The sequence below is a fragment of the Gymnoscopelus braueri genome (genome assembly GCF_963280865.1).
Source record: "Gymnoscopelus braueri genome assembly, contig: SCAFFOLD_66, whole genome shotgun sequence".
In the NCBI taxonomy this organism is placed as follows: Eukaryota; Metazoa; Chordata; class Actinopteri; order Myctophiformes; family Myctophidae; genus Gymnoscopelus; species Gymnoscopelus braueri.
Genome location: NW_027660458.1, coordinates 85,117 through 105,724, shown reverse-complemented (window position 1 = coordinate 105,724; position 20,608 = coordinate 85,117). Strand labels below are relative to the sequence as shown.

Here is a 20,608-nt window from a genome sequence, read left to right as displayed (position 1 = left end):
CAAACAGTTTTGATGTGAACATTACATAGCCATTCGGGGCAATACAATATAAGACTTTGTAAGTGTTATGATGTTTGTAGTTGCTGTATGTTTGTGATCTTTTCCTTAAGTGTTTTGGACTTTGTACAAATATTTCAGTACAGTCTATTATGCATGTTGCTTTGGGATAATTTACACTGAAACAGGAAGGCATAATTCTTTTGAGAGTATCTCTGGGCAACCACGCAATCACCTTTTCCCTCATAAACCTAGCAAGTTTTGGTCTCCAAAGTGAAAAGATATTACATGCTGAGCTCCTTCTTACTCCAAATCGTTTACCCAAGTCTGTGAACATCAAACAAAGACGTAGCCTCATTAAAACAAGTAAGAGCTGGTCGTGGACTGCTAAATAGGTAATCTTTGGAGGTGGGAGAAAATCTATGACGGCATGCAAAAGCTGCCAAGAACTTTCAATCCCTATGCCTGTGTAAAATTTGGAATCTTTGTCATCCAGGTCATATGCTGACAATGATGGTGTAGGATCAGTTTGTGTTGCCCTGTTGCGCCTTGTCTTGGTAGTTGAGTAGTTGTGCTCAGTAGGCCTATCGGGCCACTGGGTGCCGATGTCACGCTACACAGCCAGAGGCATGACATTTTCCACATTGGATGTGGTGTCTTCAGGTGCTGACGTGGTGTCTTCGGGTGCTGCTCTTAATGTGTTGCTGCTTAATGGCTGAGGGCATCTTCTCTTAGGGGGGGCTGTACCAGACTGCATTCTCCCCTATGAAAACAAAAGAAAAATAAACTGCTTAAATTTTTTTACTTATTTTCGAAATAAATTAAACATGTTGAACCAAAAACAATCATTTTGAAGGGGAAAAAGATCTAACGTACGTGATAGACATTTTCCACATTGGATGTGGTGGCTTCAGGTACTGCTCTTAATGGCTGAGGGCATCTTATCCTAGGGGGCGCTGTACCAGACTGCATTCTCCCCTATGAAAACAAAAGAAACTGTGCTTACATTTTTTTATTTACTTTCAAAATAAATTAAACAACACGTTGAACCAAAAACAATCAAATTGAAGGGGAAAAATATCTAACGTACGTGATAGACATTTTCCACATTGGATGAGGTGGCTTCAGGTGCTGCTCTTAACGGCTGAGGGCATCTTCTCTTAGTGTGGGCTGTACCAGACTGCATTCTCCCCTATGAAAACAAAAAAAACGGTGCTTACATTTTTTTATTTACTTTCAAAATAAATTAAACAAGACGTCGAACCAAAAACAATCAAATTGAAGGGGAAAAATATAGCTGCAAGCAGCAATAAGCGGTTTCGAGGGATAAGGCAGAGACAGGAAGAGGCAGGCAGACTCTCTCCTCTCCCTCTCTCTCTCTCTCCCCCTCTCTCCCTCTCTCCTTCTCTCCCTCTCTCCCTCTCCCCCCTCTCTCTCTCCCCCTCTCTCCCTCTCCCCCTCTGTCTCTCTCCCCCTCTGTCTCTCTCTCCCTCTCTCCCTCTCCCCTCTCTCCCTCTCTCCCTCTCTCCCTCTCCCCAGACAGACAGACAGGCAGACAGTGAGAGAGTGAGAGAGAGGCAGGCAGACAGACAGGAAGAGAGTGACAGAGTGAGAGAGAGGCACACAGACAGACAGGGAAAAGCACTTAGGGTACCACTACTAGCAGCTTGCTAAATAACAAAAGAATGCTGCTATACTCAACTACCAGAGGTCAGGAGCTCAGTTCACTTCAGATGTTGGTTACACACTGAAGAGAATACTCTCAACCTGCCTACTTATCCCTTGAGCTGTGCTGGCTAAACCACACACTTCACAAGGCAATCAAGTGGCCTATACAGGGTGAAACTACTTGTACTACTACAAAGTGCCAATAGCCTACTGCTTGAAGCACACAAACAATACAACTATAAACTACAGACTACCACACAAGCTAATAATATAATACTAATAGAAAAGCACTTAGGGTACCACTACTAGCAGCTTGCTAAATAACAAAAGAATGCTGCTATACTCAACTACCAGAGGTCAGGAGCTCAGTTCACTTCAGATGTTGGTTACACACTGAAGAGAATACTCTCAACCTGCCTACTTATCCCTTGAGCTGTGCTGGCTAAACCACACACTTCACAAGGCAATCAAGTGGCCTATACAGGGTGAAACTACTTGTACTACTACAAAGTGCCAATAGCCTACTGCTTGAAGCACACAAACAATACAACTATAAACTACAGACTACCACACAAGCTAATAATATAATACTAATAGAAAAGCACTTAGGGTACCACTACTAGCAGCTTGCTAAATAACAAAAGAATGCTGCTATACTCAACTACCAGAGGTCAGGAGCTCAGTTCACTTCAGATGTTGGTTACACACTGAAGAGAATACTCTCAACCTGCCTACTTATCCCTTGAGCTGTGCTGGCTAAACCACACACTTCACAAGGCAATCAAGTGGCCTATACAGGGTGAAACTACTTGTACTACTACAAAGTGCCAATAGCCTACTGCTTGAAGCACACAAACAATACAACTATAAACTACAGACTACCACACAAGCTAATAATATAATACTAATAGAAAAGCACTTAGGGTGCCACTACTAGCAGCTTGCTAAATAACAAAAGAATGCTGCTATACTCAACTACCAGAGGTCAGGAGCTCAGTTCACTTCAGATGTTGGTTACACACTGAAGAGAATACTCTCAACCTGCCTACTTATCCCTTGAGCTGTGCTGGCTAAACCACACACTTCACAAGGCAATCAAGTGGCCTATACAGGGTGAAACTACTTGTACTACTACAAAGTGCCAATAGCCTACTGCTTGAAGCACACAAACAATACAACTATAAACTACAGACTACCACACAAGCTAATAATATAATACTAATAGAAAAGCACTTAGGGTACCACTACTAGCAGCTCGCTAAATAACAAAAGAATGCTGCTATACTCAACTACCAGAGGTCAGGAGCTCAGTTCACTTCAGATGTTGGTTACACACTGAAGAGAATACTCTCAACCTGCCTACTTATCCTTGAGCTGTGCTGGCTAAACCACACACTTCACAAGGCAATCAAGTGGCCTATACAGGGTGAAACTACTTGTACTACTACAAAGTGCCAATAGCCTACTGCTTGAAGCACACAAACAATACAACTATAAACTACAGACTACCACACAAGCTAATAATATAATACTAATAGAAAAGCACTTAGGGTACCACTACTAGCAGCTTGCTAAATAACAAAAGAATGCTGCTATACTCAACTACCAGAGGTCAGGAGCTCAGTTCACTTCAGATGTTGGTTACACACTGAAGAGAATACTCTCAACCTGCCTACTTATCCCTTGAGCTGTGCTGGCTAAACCACACACTTCACAAGGCAATCAAGTGGCCTATACAGGGTGAAACTACTTGTACTACTACAAAGTGCCAATAGCCTACTGCTTGAAGCACACAAACAATACAACTATAAACTACAGACTACCACACAAGCTAATAATATAATACTAATAGAAAAGCACTTAGGGTACCACTACTAGCAGCTTGCTAAATAACAAAAGAATGCTGCTATACTCAACTACCAGAGGTCAGGAGCTCAGTTCACTTCAGATGTTGGTTACACACTGAAGAGAATACTCTCAACCTGCCTACTTATCCCTTGAGCTGTGCTGGCTAAACCACACACTTCACAAGGCAATCAAGTGGCCTATACAGGGTGAAACTACTTGTACTACTACAAAGTGCCAATAGCCTACTGCTTGAAGCACACAAACAATACAACTATAAACTACAGACTACCACACAAGCTAATAATATAATACTAATAGAAAAGCACTTAGGGTACCACTACTAGCAGCTTGCTAAATAACAAAAGAATGCTGCTATACTCAACTACCAGAGGTCAGGAGCTCAGTTAACTTCAGATGTTGGTTACACACTGAAGAGAATACTCTCAACCTGCCTACTTATCCCTTGAGCTGTGCTGGCTAAACCACACACTTCACAAGGCAATCAAGTGGCCTATACAGGGTGAAACTACTTGTACTACTACAAAGTGCCAATAGCCTACTGCTTGAAGCACACAAACAATACAACTATAAACTACAGACTACCACACAAGCTAATAATATAATACTAATAGAAAAGCACTTAGGGTACCACTACTAGCAGCTTGCTAAATAACAAAAGAATGCTGCTATACTCAACTACCAGAGGTCAGGAGCTCAGTTCACTTCAGATGTTGGTTACACACTGAATAGAATACTCTCAACCTGCCTACTTATCCCTTGAGCTGTGCTGGCTAAACCACACACTTCACAAGGCAATCAAGTGGCCTATACAGGGTGAAACTACTTGTACTACTACAAAGTGCCAATAGCCTACTGCTTGAAGCACACAAACAATACAACTATAAACTACAGACTACCACACAAGCTAATAATATAATACTAATAGAAAAGCACTTAGGGTGCCACTACTAGCAGCTTGCTAAATAACAAAAGAATGCTGCTATACTCAACTACCAGAGGTCAGGAGCTCAGTTCACTTCAGATGTTGGTTACACACTGAAGAGAATACTCTCAACCTGCCTACTTATCCCTTGAGCTGTGCTGGCTAAACCACACACTTCACAAGGCAATCAAGTGGCCTATACAGGGTGAAACTACTTGTACTACTACAAAGTGCCAATAGCCTACTGCTTGAAGCACACAAACAATACAACTATAAACTACAGACTACCACACAAGCTAATAATATAATACTAATAGAAAAGCACTTAGGGTACCACTACTAGCAGCTTGCTAAATAACAAAAGAATGCTGCTATACTCAACTACCAGAGGTCAGGAGCTCAGTTCACTTCAGATGTTGGTTACACACTGAAGAGAATACTCTCAACCTGCCTACTTATCCCTTGAGCTGTGCTGGCTAAACCACACACTTCACAAGGCAATCAAGTGGCCTATACAGGGTGAAACTACTTGTACTTCTACAAAGTGCCAATAGCCTACTGCTTGAAGCACACAAACAATACAACTATAAACTACAGACTACCACACAAGCTAATAATATAATACTAATAGAAAAGCACTTAGGGTACCACTACTAGCAGCTTGCTAAATAACAAAAGAATGCTGCTATACTCAACTACCAGAGGTCAGGAGCTCAGTTCACTTCAGATGTTGGTTACACACTGAAGAGAATACTCTCAACCTGCCTACTTATCCCTTGAGCTGTGCTGGCTAAACCACACACTTCACAAGGCAATCAAGTGGCCTATACAGGGTGAAACTACTTGTACTACTACAAAGTGCCAATAGCCTACTGCTTGAAGCACACAAACAATACAACTATAAACTACAGACTACCACACAAGCTAATAATATAATACTAATAGAAAAGCACTTAGGGTACCACTACTAGCAGCTTGCTAAATAACAAAAGAATGCTGCTATACTCAACTACCAGAGGTCAGGAGCTCAGTTCACTTCAGATGTTGGTTACACACTGAAGAGAATACTCTCAACCTGCCTACTTATCCCTTGAGCTGTGCTGGCTAAACCACACACTTCACAAGGCAATCAAGTGGCCTATACAGGGTGAAACTACTTGTACTACTACAAAGTGCCAATAGCCTACTGCTTGAAGCACACAAACAATACAACTATAAACTACAGACTACCACACAAGCTAATAATATAATACTAATAGAAAAGCACTTAGGGTACCACTACTAGCAGCTTGCTAAATAACAAAAGAATGCTGCTATACTCAACTACCAGAGGTCAGGAGCTCAGTTCACTTCAGATGTTGGTTACACACTGAAGAGAATACTCTCAACCTGCCTACTTATCCCTTGAGCTGTGCTGGCTAAACCACACACTTCACAAGGCAATCAAGTGGCCTATACAGGGTGAAACTACTTGTACTACTACAAAGTGCCAATAGCCTACTGCTTGAAGCACACAAACAATACAACTATAAACTACAGACTACCACACAAGCTAATAATATAATACTAATAGAAAAGCACTTAGGGTACCACTACTAGCAGCTTGCTAAATAACAAAAGAATGCTGCTATACTCAACTACCAGAGGTCAGGAGCTCAGTTCACTTCAGATGTTGGTTACACACTGAAGAGAATACTCTCAACCTGCCTACTTATCCCTTGAGCTGTGCTGGCTAAACCACACACTTCACAAGGCAATCAAGTGGCCTATACAGGGTGAAACTACTTGTACTACTACAAAGTGCCAATAGCCTACTGCTTGAAGCACACAAACAATACAACTATAAACTACAGACTACCACACAAGCTAATAATATAATACTAATAGAAAAGCACTTAGGGTACCACTACTAGCAGCTTGCTAAATAACAAAAGAATGCTGCTATACTCAACTACCAGAGGTCAGGAGCTCAGTTCACTTCAGATGTTGGTTACACACTGAAGAGAATACTCTCAACCTGCCTACTTATCCCTTGAGCTGTGCTGGCTAAACCACACACTTCACAAGGCAATCAAGTGGCCTATACAGGGTGAAACTACTTGTACTACTACAAAGTGCCAATAGCCTACTGCTTGAAGCACACAAACAATACAACTATAAACTACAGACTACCACACAAGCTAATAATATAATACTAATAGAAAAGCACTTAGGGTACCACTACTAGCAGCTTGCTAAATAACAAAAGAATGCTGCTATACTCAACTACCAGAGGTCAGGAGCTCAGTTCACTTCAGATGTTGGTTACACACTGAAGAGAATACTCTCAACCTGCCTACATATCCCTTGAGCTGTGCTGGCTAAACCACACACTTCACAAGGCAATCAAGTGGCCTATACAGGGTGAAACTACTTGTACTACTACAAAGTGCCAATAGCCTACTGCTTGAAGCACACAAACAATACAACTATAAACTACAGACTACCACACAAGCTAATAATATAATACTAATAGAAAAGCACTTAGGGTACCACTACTAGCAGCTTGCTAAATAACAAAAGAATGCTGCTATACTCAACTACCAGAGGTCAGGAGCTCAGTTCACTTCAGATGTTGGTTACACACTGAAGAGAATACTCTCAACCTGCCTACTTATCCCTTGAGCTGTGCTGGCTAAACCACACACTTCACAAGGCAATCAAGTGGCCTATACAGGGTGAAACTACTTGTACTACTACAAAGTGCCAATAGCCTACTGCTTGAAGCACACAAACAATACAACTATAAACTACAGACTACCACACAAGCTAATAATATAATACTAATAGAAAAGCACTTAGGGTACCACTACTAGCAGCTTGCTAAATAACAAAAGAATGCTGCTATACTCAACTACCAGAGGTCAGGAGCTCAGTTCACTTCAGATGTTGTGACAGACAGTGACAGAGTGAGAGAGAGGCAGACAGGCAGACAGTGACAATTCAATTCAATCTTTATTTCAGACTCAGGGTCCATATAGCAAAACATGACAATCACACAGTAAAAGCAATAAAATAATAAAAAGAAATAACAGACAGAGTGAGAGAGAGGCAGACAGACAGTCACAGAGTGAGAGAGAGGCAGACAGGCAGACAGTGACAGAGTGAGAGAGAGGCAGACAGGCAGACAGTGACAGAGTGAGAGAGAGGCAGACAGGCAGACAGTGACAGAGTGAGAGAGAGGCAGACAGGCAGACAGTGACAGAGTGAGAGAGAGGCAGACAGGCAGACAGTGACAGAGTGAGAGAGAGGCAGACAGGCAGACAGGCAGACAGACAGTGACAGAGTGAGAGAGAGGCAGACAGACAGGCAGACAGTGACAGAGTGAGAGAGAGGCAGACAGGAAGACAGGCAGACAGACAGTGACAGAGTGAGAGAGAGGCAGACAGGCAGACAGTGACAGATTGAGAGAGAGGCAGACAGGCAGACAGTGACAGAGTGAGAGAGAGGCAGACAGGCAGACAGTGACAGAGTGAGAGAGAGGCAGACAGGCAGACAGGCAGGCAGACAGTGACAGAGTGAGAGAGAGGCAGACAGACAGGCAGACAGTGACAGAGTGAGAGAGAGGCAGACAGACAGACAGACAGTCAGACAGTGACAGAGTGAGAGAGAGGCAGACAGGCAGACAGTGACAGATTGAGAGAGAGGCAGACAGTGACAGAGTGAGAGAGAGGCAGACAGGCAGACAGGCAGACAGACAGACAGACAGACAGACAGACAGAGTGAGAGAGAGGCAGAGAGAGGCAGACAGACAGACAGACAGACAGACAGACAGACAGACAGACAGACAGTGACAGAGTGAGAGAGAGGCAGACAGACAGACAGACAGACAGATGAAGAGAATACTCTCAACCTGCCTACTTATCCCTTGAGCTGTGCTGGCTAAACCACACACTTCACAAGGCAATCAAGTGGCCTATACAGGGTGAAACTACTTGTACTACTACAAAGTGCCAATAGCCTACTGCTTGAAGCACACAAACAATACAACTATAAACTACAGACTACCACACAAGCTAATAATATAATACTAATAGAAAAGCACTTAGGGTACCACTACTAGCAGCTTGCTAAATAACAAAAGAATGCTGCTATACTCAACTACCAGAGGTCAGGAGCTCAGTTCACTTCAGATGTTGTGACAGACAGTGACAGAGTGAGAGAGAGGCAGACAGGCAGACAGTGACAATTCAATTCAATCTTTATTTCAGACTCAGGGTCCATATAGCAAAACATGACAATCACACAGTAAAAGCAATAAAATAATAAAAAGAAATAACAGACAGAGTGAGAGAGAGGCAGACAGACAGTCACAGAGTGAGAGAGAGGCAGACAGGCAGACAGTGACAGAGTGAGAGAGAGGCAGACAGGCAGACAGTGACAGAGTGAGAGAGAGGCAGACAGGCAGACAGTGACAGAGTGAGAGAGAGGCAGACAGGCAGACAGTGACAGAGTGAGAGAGAGGCAGACAGGCAGACAGTGCAGACAGTGACAGAGTGAGAGAGAGGCAGACAGGCAGACAGTGACAGAGTGAGAGAGAGGCAGACAGGCAGACAGTGACAGAGTGAGAGAGAGGCAGACAGGCAGACAGTGACAGAGTGAGAGAGAGGCAGACAGGCAGACAGTGACAGAGTGAGAGAGAGGCAGACAGGCAGACAGGCAGACAGACAGTGACAGAGTGAGAGAGAGGCAGACAGACAGGCAGACAGTGACAGAGTGAGAGAGAGGCAGACAGGAAGACAGGCAGACAGACAGTGACAGAGTGAGAGAGAGGCAGACAGGCAGACAGTGACAGATTGAGAGAGAGGCAGACAGGCAGACAGTGACAGAGTGAGAGAGAGGCAGACAGGCAGACAGTGACAGAGTGAGAGAGAGGCAGACAGGCAGACAGGCAGGCAGACAGTGACAGAGTGAGAGAGAGGCAGACAGACAGGCAGACAGTGACAGAGTGAGAGAGAGGCAGACAGACAGACAGACAGTCAGACAGTGACAGAGTGAGAGAGAGGCAGACAGGCAGACAGTGACAGATTGAGAGAGAGGCAGACAGTGACAGAGTGAGAGAGAGGCAGACAGGCAGACAGGCAGACAGACAGACAGACAGACAGACAGACAGAGTGAGAGAGAGGCAGAGAGAGGCAGACAGACAGACAGACAGACAGACAGACAGACAGACAGTGACAGAGTGAGAGAGAGGCAGACAGACAGACAGACAGACAGACAGAAAGTGACAGAGTGAGAGAGAGGCAGACAGACAGACAGACAGACAGTGACAGAGTGAGAGAGAGGCAGTGACAGAGTGAGAGAGAGGCAGTGACAGAGTGAGAAGAAGTGAACTTGCATTAATTAACAAAGTCATGATTTTTGGTCAGTAAATTATATTTGGACTGGTTAAATTGGGGTTTGAACCAGGGACCTACAGACTTGCGGTTAGACAGTGTAAAGGATAAGGATAATTCCTTTAACAGGTTCGTTCATGAAAGACCTTGCGGCCTTGTTTCCAATGAGGGCCTGTGAGCAATTAGGGGTTAAGAGTCTTGCTCAGGGACACATTTCATTTCATCGACACATTTGCTGGCCTGGCCTGGAATCGTACCTGGGGCAACCAGGGCCTCTGGCTCCGTAGGCGGGCTCACTAACCACTCAGCTATGGCCGCAGTACTGACTGAGCTATTGGATAGACAGGACGCTAACTACTCTAGATCACTGGTTCACATAACATTTACCAATAAATGTCATGTTATTGTTTAAAAATTGCACATGTCTGAATTATCAGGGTCATGTTTTGTACAATGCAATTCAAATGTAAACTCTGATGAGTGGGGTTTGAACCGTGGACCTTCGGCACATGAGGCTAACACTGTACTGATCAAGCTATTCAATCCACAGTCTTAATCAGTGAAAAAGGAGAATCCAACAAAACAAAACAAAAGAGAGAATGAAGTACATCATACATTGAAAATAACTACTCTCAATAAGCGTTTCATTTAACAATTGCACGTTTATTCAATGATACAGTCATGTTGTGTGCAATGCAATTGAGGTGAAGTCTGCATGAGGTGGGATTTGAACCGGCAACCCTGTGGTTTCAAGGCAGATGATTAAGCCATTGGACCAACAGACCTGAATTGGTGAAAAGGAGCTCACAGATTTGGCAGACTTTCACGCAAATTGCTCAGAAATCCTGGGTTAAAATGTTTTTCAAACTGGTTAAATTGGGGTTTGAACCAGGGACCTACAGACTTGCGGTTAGACAGTGTAAAGGATAAGGATAATTCCTTTAACAGGTCCGTTCATGAAAGTCCTTGCGGCCTTGTTTCCAATGAGGGCCTGTGAGCAATTAGGGGTGAAGAGTCTTGCTCAGGGACACATTTCATTTCATCGACACATTTGCTGGCCTGGCCTGGAATCGTACCTGGGGCAACCAGGGCCTATGGCACTCTAGGCGGGCTCACTAAGCACTCAGCTATGGCCGCAGTACGGACTGAGCTATTGGATAGACAGGACGCTAACTACTCTAGATCACTGGTTCACAAAACATTTACCAATAAAGTTTTTTTTTTGTGTCCTCGGAATGGAAACTAGTGAAAATAGTCGATCTACAAGCTCACAATGCGTTGCTATCTAAAAAGGTGTGAGATTGTAGATCGGCTATTTTCACAAGAAAGTATGTCATACATAAAAAACAACTACTCTCAAAAGCATTTCATGTTATTGTTTAAAAATTGCACATGTCTGAATTAACAGGGTCATGTTATGTACAATGCAATTTAAATGCAAACTGTGATGAGTGGGGTTTGAACCGTGGACCTCCGGTATATGAGGCTAACACTGAACTGATCAAGCTATTCAATCCACAGCCTTAGTCAGTGGAAAAGGAGAATCCAACAAAACAAAACAAAAGAGGGAATGAAATACATCGAAAATAACTACTCTCAATAAGCGTTTCATTTAACAATTGCAAGTTTATTCATTGATACAGTCATATCGTGTGCAATGCAATTAAGATGAAGTCTGCATGAGGTGGGATTCGAACAGGCGACCCTGTGGTTTCAAGACATATGATTAAGCGATCAAGCTATTGGACCAACAGACCTGAACTGGTGAAAAGGGACTTCACACACGACACACTTTCACGCAAATTGCTCAGAAATCCTGGGTTTAAATGTTTTTCTAACTGCTCAAAATTGCAGACAATCTAAGGGCGGAGCTTACTGGTCAACGTGATAGATATGTTCCTCATGAGTCAAGGCACATATGTAAGCAAGTTTCACGGCTGTCGGCCAAACGAGGCATGACTTTTGCCTGTTTAGAGTTTGCATTTAAAAAAAATTGCTATAGCGCCCCCCTTTGACCAATTGGAGTAAGATTGGTTTCAGTGATACTTGGAATGACCCTCTACAATATTGCAAAGTTTCAAACAAATGTGAGTCTGCATGTATGTGTTAGGGGCAGACGAATAATTTTCATAAAACTGCAATATTCATTGGCTCATAAAAGCTTAACGTTTTCACTTATGGAAAATCCGCTTGCTCACGTCTGTCGGTATAGGTCCAAAGTTCATGTGTAAAAAGTTTTCTGCAGATTGCTCAAAAATCCCAGGAGGAGTTTGATTTTAAATGCTTTTCATATAATTCGAAATGGTGGGAGATCTAAAGGTCAGAGGTCAAAAGTCAGAGTGTGAAAGTTGTTAGGCATGAGGAGACGCATGTGTGTATCGAAGTGTCATGGATGTGGGTCAAACAGGGCATGAGTTGTACCTGTTCAAAGTTGGCATTTTCAATTGAGTGCTACAGCGCCACCCTTTGGCCAATGGTTGTGAGTTTCGGGTCTTCGCCGTTTGGCATAGCCCTCTACCATATTGCCGAGTTTCGTAAAAAGTGACCACGCGGTTAGGCCAGAACTGCCAAAAACGGCGGAAGAATAATAATAAATATAGCTGCAAGCAGCAATAAGCGGTTTCGAGGGATAAGGCAGAGACAGGAAGAGGCAGGCAGACTCTCTCCTCTCCCTCTCTCTCTCTCTCCCCCTCTCTCCTTCTCTCCCCCTCTCTCTCTCTCCCCCTCTCTCCCTCTCCCGCTCTGTCTCTCTCTCCCTCTCCCCCTCTGTCTCTCTCTCCCTCTCCCCCTCTGTCTCTCTCTCCCTCTCTACCTCTCCCCTCTCTCCCTCTCTCCCTCTCTCCCTCTCTCCCTCTCCCCAGACAGACAGACAGGCAGACAGTGAGAGAGTGAGAGAGAGGCAGACAGGCAGACAGACAGGAAGAGAGTGACAGAGTGAGAGAGAGGCACACAGACAGACAGGGAAAAGCACTTAGGGTACCACTACTAGCAGCTTGCTAAATAACAAAAGAATGCTGCTATACTCAACTACCAGAGGTCAGGAGCTCAGTTCACTTCAGATGTTGGTTACACACTGAAGAGAATACTCTCAACCTGCCTACTTATCCCTTGAGCTGTGCTGGCTAAACCACACACTTCACAAGGCAATCAAGTGGCCTATACAGGGTGAAACTACTTGTACTACTACAAAGTGCCAATAGCCTACTGCTTGAAGCACACAAACAATACAACTATAAACTACAGACTACCACACAAGCTAATAATATAATACTAATAGAAAAGCACTTAGGGTACCACTACTAGCAGCTTGCTAAATAACAAAAGAATGCTGCTATACTCAACTACCAGAGGTCAGGAGCTCAGTTCACTTCAGATGTTGGTTACACACTGAAGAGAATACTCTCAACCTGCCTACTTATCCCTTGAGCTGTGCTGGCTAAACCACACACTTCACAAGGCAATCAAGTGGCCTATACAGGGTGAAACTACTTGTACTACTACAAAGTGCCAATAGCCTACTGCTTGAAGCACACAAACAATACAACTATAAACTACAGACTACCACACAAGCTAATAATATAATACTAATAGAAAAGCACTTAGGGTACCACTACTAGCAGCTTGCTAAATAACAAAAGAATGCTGCTATACTCAACTACCAGAGGTCAGGAGCTCAGTTCACTTCAGATGTTGGTTACACACTGAAGAGAATACTCTCAACCTGCCTACTTATCCCTTGAGCTGTGCTGGCTAAACCACACACTTCACAAGGCAATCAAGTGGCCTATACAGGGTGAAACTACTTGTACTACTACAAAGTGCCAATAGCCTACTGCTTGAAGCACACAAACAATACAACTATAAACTACAGACTACCACACAAGCTAATAATATAATACTAATAGAAAAGCACTTAGGGTACCACTACTAGCAGCTTGCTAAATAACAAAAGAATGCTGCTATACTCAACTACCAGAGGTCAGGAGCTCAGTTCACTTCAGATGTTGTGACAGACAGTGACAGAGTGAGAGAGAGGCAGACAGTGACAGAGTGAGAGAGAGGCAGACAGACAGACAGTCACAGAGTGAGAGAGAGGCAGACAGGCAGACAGTGACAGAGTGAGAGAGAGGCAGACAGGCAGACAGGCAGACAGTGACAGAGTGAGAGAGAGGCAGACAGGCAGACAGGGACCTACAGACTTGCGGTTAGACAGTGTAAAGGATAAGGATAATTCCTTTAACAGGTCCGTTCATGAAAGTCCTTGCGGCCTTGTTTCCAATGAGGGCCTGTGAGCAATTAGGGGTTAAGAGTCTTGCTCAGGGACACATTTCATTTCATCGACACATTTGCTGGCCTGGCCTGGAATCGTACCTGGGGCAACCAGGGCCTCTGGCTCCGTAGGCGGGCTCACTAACCACTCAGCTATGGCCGCAGTACTGACTGAGCTATTGGATAGACAGGACGCTAACTACTCTAGATCACTGGTTCACATAACATTTACCAATAAATTTCATGTTATTGTTTAAAAATTGCACATGTCTGAATTATCAGGGTCATGTTTTGTACAATGCAATTCAAATGTAAACTCTGATGAGTGGGGTTTGAACCGTGGACCTTCGGCACATGAGGCTAACACTGTACTGATCAAGCTATTCAATCCACAGTCTTAATCAGTGAAAAAGGAGAATCCAACAAAACAAAACAAAAGAGAGAATGAAGTACATCATACATTGAAAATAACTACTCTCAATAAGCGTTTCATTTAACAATTGCACATTTATTCATTGATACAGTCATGTTGTGTGCAATGCAATTGAGGTGAAGTCTGCATGAGGTGGGATTTGAACCGGCAACCCTGTGGTTTCAAGGCAGATGATTAAGCCATTGGACCAACAGACCTGAATTGGTGAAAAGGAGCTCACAGATTTGGGTTAAAATGTTTTTCAAACTGGTTAAATTGGGGTTTGAACCAGGGACCTACAGACTTGCGGTTAGACAGTGTAAAGGATAAGGATAATTCCTTTAACAGGTCCGTTCATGAAAGTCCTTGCGGCCTTGTTTCCAATGAGGGCCTGTGAGCAATTAGGGGTTAAGAGTCTTGCTCAGGGACACATTTCATTTCATTGACACATTTGCTGGCCTGGCCTGGAATCGTACCTGGGGCAACCAGGGCCTCTGGCTCCGTAGGCGGGCTCACTAACCACTCAGCTATGGCCCCAGTACTGACTGAGCTACTGGATAGACAGGACGCTAACTACTCTAGATCACTGGTTCACAAAACATTAACCAATAAAGATTTTTTTTTTCTGTCCTCGGAATGGAAACTAGTGAAAATAGTCGAACTACAAGCTCACAATGCGTTGCTATCTAAAAAGGTGTGAGATTGTAGATCGGCTATTTTCACAAGAAAGTATGTCATACATAAAAAACAACTACTCTCAAAAGCATTTCATGTTATTGTTTAAAAATTGCACATGTCTGAATTAACAGGGTCATGTTATGTACAATGCAATTTAAATGTAAACTGTGATGAGTGGGGTTTGAACCGTGGACCTCCGGTACATGAGGCTAACACTGAACTGATCAAGCTATTCAATCCACAGCCTTAGTTAGTGAAAAAGGAGAATCCAACAAAACAAAACAAAAGAGGGAATGAAATACGTCATACATTGAAAATAACTACTCTCAATAAGCGTTTCATTTAACAATTGCAAGTTTATTCATTGATACAGTCATGTCATGTGCAATGCAATTGAGATGAAGTCTGCATGAGGTGGGATTTGAACAGGCGACCCTGTGGTTTCAAGACAAATGATTAAGCGATCAAGCTATTGGACCAACAGACCTGAACTGGTGAAAAGGGACTTCACACACGACACACTTTCACGCAAATTGCTCAGAAATCCTGGGTTTAAATGTTTTTCAAACTGCTCAAAATTGCAGACAATCTAAGGGCGGAGCTTACTGGTTGTTACGACCCACCGGGTCTAGGGGAGTAGGAACGCAACAAGGCAAGATGGTTCAAGCCAAACTTAAGATTTTATTCACAGTAATCAAATGTATGGCATACAATCAGTGCAAAAGTAATGACTACACAGTGCTACCAGTGCTGTTAAGTGATCAGGGCGCGGACAGGAACCAAAGCAAAGAAACAAATAAAAGACAAAAGATCGCTTTCCTAAACACTAAAATAACCCCCAACTCTGACTTCCTAACTTAGTAATAAACAGCAATAAAAGAAAACCTAACTATCTGGCTACCCTACTCTTACTATCAAACATAAATACAAGGTGAATGGAACCTGCCCTCTACCTGGTGCTAAACAGTGGAATAGAAATAAATACCTACTTATACTACCTGCCCTAGATCACATTTCACAAGATGCACTTACTTAAGTAGCAATTGACACAATGAGGTTTAGACTGGATACAATGCTCTGTATATTAAGGTGATAGCTGAACTACTCCGTTGGGCACGCTGTCACTAGACTGTCGTGCATAGAGTGTTGGCTGGACTGACAGCGGCCTAGAATGAAGACATTGAATGGCTTTTGAAGAGTGGAGGGATGATGACGCGGAGCCGTGGAGTGGTATGCGCCAATAGGGGAGCGTTGGTGTAGAGTGCAGAGCTTGAGCCTGAAGCGCTCCCCACCAATCCTGGAGAAGGAGTCGCATCCCGAATCAGCATAGGATCAAACGAAAGACGAGGACGAGGACAAGACAGGCGCGCGCACACCTATAACAAACACATAACACAGATCCCTACACTAACACTCCTAGCACTCTTATCCGTAACACCCCCACCCTTAAGAAACAAACCACTCTGTTTGTTTAATACATTACATAAAATGTTTGTTTTATACGTTACATCAAAACACAAAATAAATATATATATAATATTTACAATACTACCTTATTCCAACACTACCCACTTAACCGCCCCACACCCTGGATAGAGCATCAGCCAATACATTTTCTTTCCCCTTTTTGTGCTTAATCTCCAAATTGTACTCCTGAACTATCAAAGCCCATCTCATGAGTCTCTGGTTGTGATTGTACATGCGTGACAAGAAAACCAGAGGATTATGGTCTGTGAATACAGTCACGGGTAGAGAACTGCACCCCACATACACCTCAAAAAATTGGAGAGACCACAGCAAAGCTAAAGCTTCCTTCTCAATAGTCGAGTACCTAACCTGGTGCTTATTAAACTTTCGCGAAAAATAGCACACAGGATGGTCCACTCCGTCAAAATCCTCTTGGATAAGGACTGCTCCAGCCCCGACAGCACTCGCATCTACTTCTAGTTTAAAGGGCCGATCGAAATTTGGAGCAGCGAGCACAGGAGCATTGCACATGAGTGATTTGACACTCTCAAATGCATGCTGACAATTAAAATCCCACACAAAATCTGATTTGGGACTAAGCAAGGTAGTGAGAGAATACACAACTGTAGAAAAAATTCTACAAAAACCACGATAATACCCCGCTAATCCTAAAAATCTACGGAGAGCGCGGCGCGTAAGAGGAACAGGATACTCCTTGATAGCAGCGACCTTGGCCTCTAGTGGACGGACTTGGCCTTGACCCACTTGTTTTCCGAGGTATGTGACTGTGGCTTTTCCAAACTCGCATTTGGCAAGATTCAAAGTTAAAGACGCCTGAGCTAAACGCTGAAACACTCGCTCTAACGTTTGCATGTGGTCTGCCCAAGTCGAAGAATACACAATGACATCATCTAGATAGGCATTACAGTTTGGTATGCCCGCTAACACAATGTTTATGAGCCGCTGGAACGTGGCCGGCGCATTGCGCATACCAAAAGCCATAACAGTGTATTGCAAGAAATAGTCAGGTGTTACAAATGCTGAGATCTCAGAAGCACGCTTCGATAATGGCACTTGCCAGTAACCTTTCAACATATCCAACTTGCTCACGTAGGAAGCGCTACCTAGATTGTCAATGCAATCTTCCATACGTGGCAAGGGATATGAATCAGGCACAGTTACATTATTCACCTTCCTATAATCAGTGATGAACCTAGGTGAACCATCCGATTTCAATTCGACCAGACAAGGGGAGCTCCAGGCACTTGTGCTGTGTTCCGCTAAACCATGCTTTAACAAATATTCAGCCTCACTTTTCATCATGGCCCGTTTAACCGGATTGGCACGATATGCGTGCTGCTTAATGGGTTTGGTTTGGGTGACCTCTATGTCATGTTTTAACACCGTGGTTTGGGTGGGAATATCACCAAATAGCGTTGGAAAACCATTAACCAAATGAACCACATCATTACGGTGCGCGTCAGACAGATGAGTGAGGTGAGAAGGCAACGCTCTTACCATCTCAGAATTGGGCAGACGCGCGCTCTGCTGCAGAGTAGGACGTAATACCAGCCCATCATCAACATCAGAACCAGTAGGTGTATCAGCCACAATCAATGCTGACACACCAGAGCAAACAGGTTTAGAAGGAACAGCACTGGAGTGACCCCTGGAATGATAACACTTTATCATATTAACGTGACACACTCTAGCTTTACGCCTCCTCTCAGGAGTGCTTATGATATAATCCGTGGCACTGAGCTTCTCAAGGACCTCGTATGGCCCTTCAAAACGAGCCGAAAGTGCCGAACCGAGAATAGGCAACAATACCAAAACCTTATCCCCCGGTTGAAAAAGTCGCGCGACCGCCGCTCGGTCATACCGACGCTTCATTCGAATTTGAGAATCAGAGAGCGCATCCTTTGCAAATGAGCAAGCCTGATGAAAACGCTCTCTGAACTGACTAACATAGTCCAGTACATTTTTCCCCGAACCTGGACTAGCAGACATGAATTGTTCTTTTAGAACTTTGAGAGGACCCCGAATAGTGTGGCCAAAAACAAGCTCAGCTGGGCTGAACCCCAATGACTCCTGTACCGCATCACGTGCCGCAAACAATACAAATGGTATTCCCTCATCCCAATTTCGCCCAGTTTCCAAACAGTATTTACGCAACATGGACTTCAGCGTTTGGTGCCACCGTTCCAGGGCCCCCTGGCTCTCTGGATGATACGCGCTGGAGACCTTGTGCGTAATCTGGAGTGATTTTAAGACCTGATTAAACAACCTGGACTGGAAATTGGTTCCTTGATCTGTTTGCAAAAATTTCGGTAAGCCAAAGATGGCAAAAAACTTGTGCAACGCCTTGATAACGGATTTAGCTGTGATGGTGCGCAACGGAATAGCCTCTGGAAACCGGGTAGCTGCACACATAATAGTGAGTAAATATTGGTTACCAGAGGATGTTCTAGGCAGCGGGCCAACACAGTCCACAATCACCCTCTCGAATGGTTCACCTATCACAGGTATTGGATAAAGGGGGGCAGGAGGGATAACCTGGTTAGGCTTCCCTACCAGTTGACACGTGTGACAACTTTGGCAAAACTTTGCAACATCAGATTTCATTCCGGGCCAAAAGAAATGTTTCAGGAGGAGGTTGTACGTTTTGGTGACACCTAAATGACCAGCCCACTTACTCTCATGGGCGACTGATAACACCTGCTGGCGGAAGGCTGTAGGTACAACAATTTGGAATACAGCGCTCCATTCTAACCCTACAGTAGCAAGTGATGTCCATTTACGCATCAATATATCCTGATCAAGGAAATAGCCTACCTGCTCACTCTTAACGGCGTCAGACGTCATCACCTCACTGAAACACTTCCTTAGGCTCGGATCACACTTTTGAGCGGCTGAAAGAGACTTTCGGGTAATCGGCAATTTGGGAACATCACCAGTTTCGGGAACCAGTGTGCTCGGTACTTTGTCCTCTTTTTTCACAGTGCTACTTTTAGCAACCTCAGATTTATTCCCCATATTTTCCTCTCTGAAAATTGGTCCAAGAACAGAATCTGACAAATCAACAACATCTCCTACTTTTCGTGCTTGTGCACGCGTAATTACGCACGCTGGGAACACAGTGGGGCGAGACTCAATCAAGCCATCAGGCACATAGTTAGGAGAATCCATTACTTCAAGTGGTGGAACCACCTTCCCACCCGCAATATCATTACCCATTAAGAATGAAATCCCTTGTATGGGCAACTCAGGGCAGACGGCAACAGGAAAAAACCCAGTGATCAATTTAGAATTCACATGTACCTGGTGTAATGCCCTTGGAACATACCCCATCTCTATGCCACGTAGCACAGTGCTGTAGCCACATGAGGTTTGATCAGTAAGTGGCAACACACCAGCCAGGATGATAGATTGTGAACCCCCTGTGTCGCGTAAAATGCGCACTGGCTGCTGATCATTAGCTTCCCCTGTCAGCGACACAAACCCATCAAAAGTGAACGGTGCAAAACATGCATCAGGATTCTCACACATCTCCATGGAACCAGGTTCTGTTTTAATCAACCCCATGCCTTGTGGCTGACCTGCACCTTGAGAAGACTGCTGCTGAGTCCCCCCACGTTTTAACTGCAAACAATTTGCAATGACATGTCCAGATTTGTGGCAATAATAACACTCCCGGTCATCCTTACGCGGAGGTGGTGACTTGGAAGTGCTATTATTAGCCGTAGAATTGAATCGAGGAGTATAAGTTTTCTCACTATGAGATGACGAGAACACAGTCTTGTGCGTGAGAACAAACTCATCTGCCAGAGTTGACGCTTTACAAAGTGACTCCACCTTCTGCTCATTTAGATACACCACAATGCGCTCGGGCACACATTTCTTGAACTCTTCAAGTAGAATTAACTCCCGCAGTGCATCAAAATCATTAAC

At 44.0% G+C, this 20,608-nt stretch overlaps 1 long non-coding RNA gene across 1 annotated transcript in view; it reads right to left on the bottom strand.

Annotated features, from left to right (window-relative positions):
- Positions 1-507: 507 nt before the first annotated feature.
- LOC308081550 overlaps positions 508-20,608 on the bottom strand; it is a 48,827-nt gene continuing 28,726 nt past the window's right edge. The window contains exon 3 of the long non-coding RNA XR_013932864.1: positions 508-760. This is a non-coding gene — a long non-coding RNA (uncharacterized lncRNA). The remainder of the gene's footprint in view (positions 761-20,608) is intronic.